The sequence below is a fragment of the Lepus europaeus genome, chromosome 15 (assembly GCF_033115175.1).
Source record: "Lepus europaeus isolate LE1 chromosome 15, mLepTim1.pri, whole genome shotgun sequence".
Classification (NCBI taxonomy): Eukaryota; Metazoa; Chordata; class Mammalia; order Lagomorpha; family Leporidae; genus Lepus; species Lepus europaeus.
In genome coordinates, this window is record NC_084841.1 from 87,581,107 (window position 1) to 87,591,071 (window position 9,965).

Sequence of the window (9,965 nt, forward strand, 5' to 3'; positions counted from 1 at the left end):
AGGCATTCTTTCACAAATTATTGTATTCAAAAAGAAGATCAACTTCTATGAAGTACATTTAGCATTCAAATATAATTGCTCTTAGGAAAACATGTATGTATTTGTGTGCATGTGTATTGTATGATTTTTTATAAAATCATCTAGAAGTGACAATTGGGCACTATCTACTTACATGTAGAGGACTTCGATTATTGGTTTTTATGATAAACACTTTCACAAGTTACCTAGTGCTTAGTATTGACTTTTATCCATACTATAAGTAGAATGAAAAATTTTAAACCCAAAATGGTATGAAGAGCAGCTTGTGCATCATTCACATTCATATGTATGGGATAAATTCATGTGATTTCTATTGACTTTAAATTCACTAGTGGAAAAAGATGTACTTCCATATTCAGCATGGAAAAGGGGCCAGAACACAATTTGGGGATTTTTACTATCAAGTTTAATAAAAATAGGCTTCGAAGGCCACACAAATGAAATCATTTTTAATACTTGCTATATCCTAATATAGTATGTGAGACCAGTTATTCACTTACCTGTGAGGATAATCAAGTTTGAGCCTCACTTGGTTGTATCCTAATAAATAATGGCACATTTTAAGTGGGATTTTGTTGTCATGATTAGAAGGATGAAATCGTTTTCAGAAAAAGATTTTGTAAATATGTAAACCATTTATAAACATTGCAAGGATCTGTAACATCATTCTCAGTGCTTATACTACTGTTGATTTTATGAACAGGCAAGTCTGAAAGAGAAATATTGATATTGGAAGTCTTCAGGAATTCATGAAAAAATCCTTATCATGAAAAAATTATGCATAGATTTAAAAAAAAAGAATGTCACACCAAAATCAACACCTTTTAATTCCATCTTTCCATGAACATTTTTTTTTTTTTTTGACAGGAGAAGTTAGACAGTGAGAGAGAGAGAAAGACAGAGAGAAAGGTCTTCCTTCCGTTGGTTCACTCCCCTAATGGTCGTTAAGGCCGGCATGCTGCGCTGATCCAAAGCCAGGAGCCAGGTGCTTCTCCTGGTCTCCCATGCGGGTGCAGGGCCCAAGCACTTGGGCCATCCTCTACTGCTTTCCCAGGCCACAGCAGAGAGCTGGCCTGGAAGAGGGGCAACCGGGACAGAATCTGGCTCCCCAACCAGGACTAGAACCCAGGGTGCCAGCGCTGCAGGCAGAGGATTAGCCTACTGAGCTGCGGTGCTGGCCTCCATGAACATTTTTAAGGCACCCCGTATGAGAGTAACACTCTGAAAGCCTCCTGTAGTAGGCAGTTCTAAACTTCAGGCTCTAATTCTAGGGTCTGGACACCTTTGTTCATCTTAAGCTTTTCATATCAATAGCTAAAGTATAGTTCACACTAACCGAACTCCCAAGAGATCGTGATCCTGTATTCTTTCAATGATAAGCAGAACTGCTGATCAGACAAGCATAGCTATGGATGAAGCCTTGCCGGATATATATGTATATACTTATAAATATATATAAAACCCAAGATACAGTTTGGGGTATTGTTGTTGTTGTTGTTGCTTTTAAAGCTCACTTCATGAACATCAGAAGAAGAGCAGCAGCAGCAACCCATGTAGCCGATGATGTTAGTGATCTCTGAATACCTATGTGCTCATCAGCACTCAGCTTCCTTTGCTCTTGCAATGAAACGTGAAGGGCTGTGTGTCCTTTTATGACTAAATCAGAAACGTGTAAATGCATCTCCCCCACATTTCTCTTCATTCTTAGAGCAGATGGAGTCATAGGAGACAGCTGTGGATTCCAGGTTACTGATCTGGAGAGCACAAGCAGGCAGACTGACATCTGATTTGGGTCTTTAAGTTACAAGGTCTATGCTGTCAAGCTTCTTAGATCTGAGAGTAGTTTGGCCACCACACACCCTAGCCCTCTCTAAGTTAGTTGATTGTTTCAAACCGCATTGTGCGTCTGATCCATCACCAGCTATACATTTATGATGTTGACATACTCTGCTCCTTAGTCTTCATATGTACTTTCATAAATGTTAGCAAGTTTACAAGTAATTGAAGTCGCCACTTTTCACACTCTATCTTGCTTCCGTAGTTAGTTAATCCTGCCCATTTTATGTTTTAATCTACTTTGACTTGTTTAAAATTCTGCCCTTGTAGGGTTAACTTTGTTTTTCAAGAACTTGCTTTCTTACTGTCATTCCCACATATATATCTCAGATACTGAAAACAAAAGTGGTTTCCTGGCTTGTTTTAATGGTAGATGATGTTAAATCATCCAAGGCTGCATAAGGGCACACGTCAGTTGGGTAGCATTGATGACTGAGTTTTTTTCAAAGTTTACGACACTAAGGTTCTACCTCCACCTATACTATAGCAAGTATATGTAAAGACATAAATCCTCCTCTGAATTATGGTGCTTATTTTCTATCAAAATATTGACATTTTTGACTTAATAATTATTTTATATTACTTTCATCAAAATGAATATTGCTACTAGATATCAGTCATAATGTCTTACTCCAAGTCACTAATATAGAAGCCTAACACTTAATTTTCATTTCCTCAATATTTAAAAAAAACACTTTTAAAATTAAGATTTTCTGAAGCTGGAAAACTTAGACTGGAAACATCTTGCTTAAAAGGTCTGCTAACTAAACAGTGTCGCTGGAGTTCACTGGCCATGAAAGATAAATCACCGGCCGCAGCAGCCATTAGGGGTGAACCAATAGAAAAGGAAGACCTTTCTCTCTGTCTCTCTCTCTCACTGTCTACTCTGCCTGTCAAAAAAATTTATATGCATAAGAATATTTATCAATTATTACAACATAAATCATAAGATAATTAACTTCTTCAAATAAGTCATTTTCTTATCATAAAACATAAATATGCTACTATCTCTGTAGTAGCATATGTGGACATATATATTATGTACCTAACATATATACATACTTAATAAATAGGTGCTTATTGGAGATATGAAGTTTTTAAACATTCTAATGTGATACTTTCTTCATTTATGTTGACACACAAATGTCTACTCATTAAGAATATTGCCAAGAAAGATTTTTAAGTATTAGGCAAGACTTTCCCGCATTTCCATAATTCTGTCACAAACATAAAGCCACCAGCTGCATTACACCCAAGCAAGAAGGTCAGTTTGTCCTTTGAATCTCTGGAGCCAGACATTGACCTTTCCCGACTGTGGAGGTCCGGGATGGCATCTTTGTCAGTTATCCTTCAGATCTGGTGAGTGTGGACCCCTTCATCAGTGAGGCATCTATGTCAGCAGTTGTGCTGCACCTTACACTTTGCATTATGGAGACAGCTTCTCTCCACAACTTCAGCAACCAACTTCTGCCAGCTTCATAATTTATTTCTGCAGTTTCTGACCTCTCCTATCCTTCACAGAATTTCCACGTGTTAGAACTTTTCTCTGGACAAGGTTTTGGCTTAAGGGAAGGTTGTTTCTGATTTGATTTTATACCTAGACTAAATGATTCTCTATAGCAGCAATAAAGCCGTTGTGTTCTCCTGTCACTCCTGTAACCTTTGGAGTAATTTTCTTGAAGAATTTTTCCTTTGCATTCAGCTTGGTTGTTGGGTGCAAGAAGCCCAGATTTTAACCTATGTCAGCTTTCAAAATGCCTTCCTCATTAAGCTTAATCATTTCTAGTTTTTGAATTAAAGTGAAAAATGTGTGACTCTTCCTTTCACTTGAACACCTAAAGTCTGATGTAGGGCAATTCATTGGACTGATTTAAATATTTCTGAATCTCAAATGTTAGGGAAAGAAAGGCTCTAGGGGAGGGAGAGAAATGAGAGAACAACCAGTGAATTGAGCAATCAGGACACACACAACATCCATCAATAAGGCTGATGGACTTACATGAGTATGATTGTGTTGCTCCAACACAATTACAATAATAACTTCAAACATCACTGTAACTGATCATCACAGTATATTTAACAATAATGAAAAAGTTCATACTATTTTGCGAATTGCCAAATATGAGATACAGACACCTGAAGAGAACACAGGTTGTTGGAAAAAATATTCTGATAGGCCTGCTAGTCCCAGGGTTGCCAGAAAGCATAATATTGAAAAAAATGCAATGAAGCACAGTAAAATGAAACATTTTCAGAAAGTTCCTTAATTCTATGCTTTAAAAATAACTTAAAGATTTTGTGTCTTAACCAATATCAGTTAGTGAATACCAAGTTTGGTATTTTGTTTCTTTTCCTTGTTTCAGTCTATTGCTCTTCTAAACACGTATCATAACACCTCAACGTCTTATTTTAACAATAATTACATGGTCCAAAAAACGAAAGAATTGTTAGAGCTGGGAATGCAGCATAAAGGTATCAGTTACATTGAACTTAAAAACAAAATTGAAAGAGGGACCAGTGATACAGCGTGGTCACTTGCAACATCAGTGACCCGTATTGGAGTGCTAGTTCAAGTCCCAGTTGATGCTCTACTTCTGATCCACCCTCCTGTTAATGTGCTTGGGAAGGCATGTTGTCCCAAGTGCAAAATTCCCTGCCACCAATGTGGGAGACCAGGATGGAGTTCCTGGCTCCTGGCTTCTTGCTTCAGCCTGGTCCAGTCCAGGCTATTGCCACCCCTTAGGATATATACTGGCAGATGGAATATATGTCTCTCCCCGCACCCTCCTCCCCGTCACTCCCTCCCTCCCCACTGCCTTTCAAGTAAATAAAAAAAATTTAAAAAAAAAGAAATTTGGAAGAATCAGTGGCATGAATATTCACCCTAGGATGGTATAGTCCTGGGTGAGCACTTAAAGCCATTACCCCTACGTCAATAGTGGTGTGTATATGGTCTCTATAATATTTGGGTGGGCTGAAAACATTTCAAAGTACTCTGTGATCTGAATACATAGATAAATGAAGAAATGTTCTTGGTGTGTGTAAAGCCATTTTTTTTTAAAGCCTGGAGTTATTATTTTTAGTTCTTTCCATTTTGTTTAGTCAACTGAGCTCTCGATCATGGCAGTCCAAGCATGAGAGATTTTGTGTAGTGCTGGAGACACAAATTCATGATTCTATTTTTGAGGGAATTGTGTTTTAATCCATGAGAAGACACTTTACATAGTCTTCAGCTCAGTGAATTTTTAGAGACAGTCATCACCACAGCTGAACAAGCCAGCAGTATAGAGACTCACAGTAAAGCATAACAATGTTTTTTAAAAATTGTAGTAGTGAATAGGCAATCTTACAGGTGCATTTTTGACGAAGGTTGCTAAATGAGTAAAAAGACTACAGAATGTGAACATTTAAAAGAGAAATATAAATGTGAACATGGCCATGCAATCACAATCCTCGATAGAGCATACTTAAATTTAATGATTTCCATTTTATTTACTCCTAGTCACACTTCACTTATTTCTGTGTAGCTTTAAATTTTACAGATCTATGGAAATGATACCACAAGTGATTCACAATCTCAAATTACATGGCCAGTTATCATTCTCTTAACCTCCTTTCTCTCTTTGTCTATCTTCCCTGTCAAAAAAAGAAGAGAGACAGAGACAGAGAGAAAGAAAGAAAAATGAAATAAAATTTTTCATGATAGTATCCAAGTAATCTTCAAAAAGTGAACAAAGATCTACCCACAATATATTATTTCAAGAGTTCCTCTAACGCTGGCAAAGTATCTACAGTTAGTTCAATTGATCATATTGATTCTGAAAATAGACTTCAAATTATGCATTCATTTGATTTTAGAGAAAGGTGTCAAAGCAGTCTATGAAGAAAGTAAAAATTTTTGAACAAATACTGCTGGAATAACTTAGTATCCATACTTCTGGATACTTATACTGAGAGAATGCACTGGGATACACTCAATTTACAGTAATTTTGAAAGATCTAATATTACATTGGATATGCATTTGTCAAACTCAGAAAATAGATACAAAATTAATGAATTTCAGTGTATGTATATTTTACCAAAAAAAGAAAAGAAATGTACTAAAAATATTTGCCTTGGTAGCACATAGAGCTACAATAAATTTGACATATGTCAAAGTTAAAATTGAACATTATGAAGATGTAGGGGTAAATTATTGGTAGACATGTGATAATACAGCTATTTTAATGATAGAATCTAAACCAATTCAAGTACTCATTGAAAAATTCTTACATTTTTTCCATGTATTTGATAATACTCATTTGAAATCATGAAAATAGATGACAGAGAATGCACACTAGAAATATTTAATCCTTCTTTTAAAATGCATGTTTGAAAGTATGGACCAAGAATTACACATTTATAAATTACAGATGCAGCGGCCATCGGGGGGTGAACCAGTGGAAAAGGAGGACCTTTCTCTCTGTCTCTCTCTCTTACTGTCCACTCTGCCTGTCAAAAATAAAAAAATAAATTACAGACTCATAAATTGAAGGACTAATGGGAGTTTTAAAATATCCATATATGAGAAGTGTTTTGTGCTCTCTATTTACTGGGTGTAGAAAACACTATTTAGATCCATACTCAATAAATAGCATATAAACTAAATAAATATGTGATTTTTAGATATTTATTTATTCATTTGTTTATCTGGAAGACAGATTGACACTGAGAGGGTGGGAGTTGGGGAGAGAGAGAGAGAAAGAGAGCTTGCATCTGTTGGTTCTCTCAAATGGCTGCAATAGCCAGATCTGGACCAGGCTGAAGCCAAGAGCCAAGGACCTCATCCTACTTTTCCACATCAGTGCCAGTGGCCCAAGCACTAGGGCCATCCTCTGTTGTCTTCCCAGGGACATTAACAATAATTAAATTGGAAATGGAGTAGCCAGGATTTGAACCACCACGATATGACTGTTGGCCTTGTATGTAGTAGCTTAATGTGACTGAGCCACAACGCGGGCCCCTTATAATTTTTTTTTTTTAAATCAGGAAATAAAACTTATTTGTAGTATTAAAAAAACAGTATGAAATCATTTCTGGTTTTCCTTCCAGCAGTGTCATAGTCTCTTAAGCATATGGTTGTGGATGTTTTACACTAATGTGCCAATATGGTGTTTTTCCTTTGCCTCTCCCCCCACCCCATTTCCTTCGTCCTTCCATGCTTCCTCCCTCTCTTATTTTCACTCTCCTCCTCTGTCTTTCTCTGTCTCTTCATTACCTTATTTTTTCAATGAATGTGTCCTTAAATGTATTTGAAGCATCAAACAAAATAATGATCTGCTTGGCTTGCTACACAGTCACATGAGCAGGAAAGATATGTTTTACTTCAAGCCAGAAGATGAAATTCGTCAAGGAACATTAGAAAAATACTGTAGAACTGTAGAAGTGCAAATTACAGATAAAACTATGTAGAAATAATGTCTGAAGCCCAAAGACACAAAACCAGTTCAATGAACATGGATCAATTCAATGTTGAAGGCTATAAAAATAACAAAAAAGATCAAAACAATCTCTGTAAGGCATGTACAAAATATAGCATGGAATGGAAATTCAAATGCTAACGGACTATAGTTTCTCAAAATTTAAAGTATGCACAACAGTTTTGCAATGATGTTTGATGCATAGTTGATGTAGCAGAGGGGAGCTGTATGAAATGATCCCTTGTGAATGACGCCATTTGTATAGCTCAGCCTGAGTAGTCACCTACGCTAGAAACAATCTATTCAGTCTCAATGATCTGTGAAAAGGACATGTAAAGCAGGCAAAAAGGGCTTGAACCAGATGGACTGGTTAACACGAGAACATTTTACAAATTACGAGGAAAATGAAAACAAGAGTTAGAGCGCCACAATCTTGTCATGAACATTTCCCCTGATTTGATAGAGGCAGAGATTACAGCTTTTCCACATTTCTAGAAAACATAAGCATTGTGTTTCACAGTGAGAACTGGTTGTTCTTATCCGTGTGGAACCAAATTAATTTCTAAATTATGAATGAACAGATTGCAATAAGCCTCCCCAAAATTTAGGAATAGAAAGAACCAGGTAATTGAGCTTATTGGTAGAGCACTTAAGGAAGATGTTTGAGAAATATCAGCCTTGCATATTTATAATTTGAGATTGCAGGTTTTCATTATTTTTGAGATTTATTTATTTACTTGAAAGTCAGAGTTACACAGAGAAAGGAGAGGCAGAGAGAGAGGTCTTCCATCCGCTGATTCACTCCCCTATTGGCTGCAACTGCCAGAGCTGTGCTGATCTGAAGCCAGGAGCCAGGAGCTCTCTGGGTCTCCCACGTGGGTGCAGGGGCCCAAGGACTTGGGCCATCCTCCACTGCTTTCCCAGGCCATAGCAGAGAGATGGGTCAGAAGTGGAGCAGCTGGGACCCAAACTGGCACCCATATGGGATGCTGGCGCTGCAGGCAGCAACTTTACCCACTATGCCACAACACTGGCCCCAAGATTGCAGACCAGGCAATTGCATTGCTTTCTCTCTCTCTCTCTCTCTCTCTCTCTCTCTCTCTCTCTCACTCAGATAACTTTCTAATAAATAAAAATATAAAAAACTTCCAACAGTATAAATGGAATCTTAATATATATAGCTATTATTAAAGCAAAATCTGTTTGGCAGACTATGATTAGGGAACCCTACAACTGAGAAGAGAGATGATTTGAAGATCAGTTAAAGTAGACAGTTGAATGAGCAAATCGTATTTCTGATAAATGTGATAACCTGGATAAGCACTTGTTTTAGAAATATTTTTTCTGCCTGAGAAATAAGCAATAGAAATCTGATTACTTGAAAATGTGTTCTTGATTGAAGTGGTTTAACAAAAAGGGAGACAGTTAGCTATTGTTACATTTTTAAGATGTAATGGACCAAAATTGGTGGGTTGGAGTATTTTTATAGTGTCACTTTGTCACTCTTACTTCACTACTATACAGGGTGATATCACTGCTATTGTTTTAGTGTGATGCCATATCATCATATAACTTAGAAAATATTTATACATAATCTCATATAGTTTACTGTGGGTTAATCTTATGAATATAAATTTATTTTTAACTTTTGTTTAATGAATATAAATTTCCAAAGTACAGCTTATGGATTACAATGGCTTTTTTCCCCCATAACTTCCCTCCCACCCGCAACCCTCCCCTCTCCCGCTCCCTCTCCCATTCCATTCACATCAAGATTCATTTTCAATTATCTTTATATACAGAAGATCAATCTACCATATATTAAGTAAAGCTTTCATCAGTTTGCACCCACACAGAAACACAAAGTATAAAATACTGTTTGAGTACTAGTTATAGCATTAATTCACATTGAACAACACACTAAGGTCAGAGATCTTACATGAGGAGTAAGTGCACAGTGACTCCTGTTGTTGACTTAACAATTTAACACTCTTGTTTATGCTCTCAGTAATCACCCGAGGGTCTTGTCATGAGTTGCCAAGGCTATGGAGGCCTTTTGAGGTCACCAAATGAGTATAAAATTAACTGAACATCAACCTCGGTGAAAAATAATAATGAGAAAGGAAGAGGAAGGAGGAAGAAAGGTGGGAGTATGGGGGATAGAGGGGGAAGAATCACCATGTTCCCAAATTTGTATATATTAATGCATGAAGTTGTATTCCTTAAACAGAATCTAAAAAATGTGGAAGAAAAAAAGAAAGATTTATGCCTTACTTAAAAAAAAAAAATCAACCTGGGTGAGGGTAAATGGGAACTCCTTGTGCTGATTCACAATTTTTGTTGCATAAACTTAAAACTATCGTGAAATTGTCAATTTTAAAATGTCACTAAGATGGTCAAACTGTCACAAAATAAGAAAAAAAAAAGTTCACCACTGAAATCAGAAGAAAAGCTCTTGAAACCAGGTACATGGGGTAGAATAGCCTCATCTGCTCCATGTCAGATCCTCAGGTGGGAAGGGAGCTCACATGGAGCACGCAAGTCTGTAGTCAGAGCAGCAGTCTTCCAAGAGACAGAGGTCCGAGAGGAGTCCAGAAGCCACATCTTGTAATGTACCTGGTTAGGCTTCT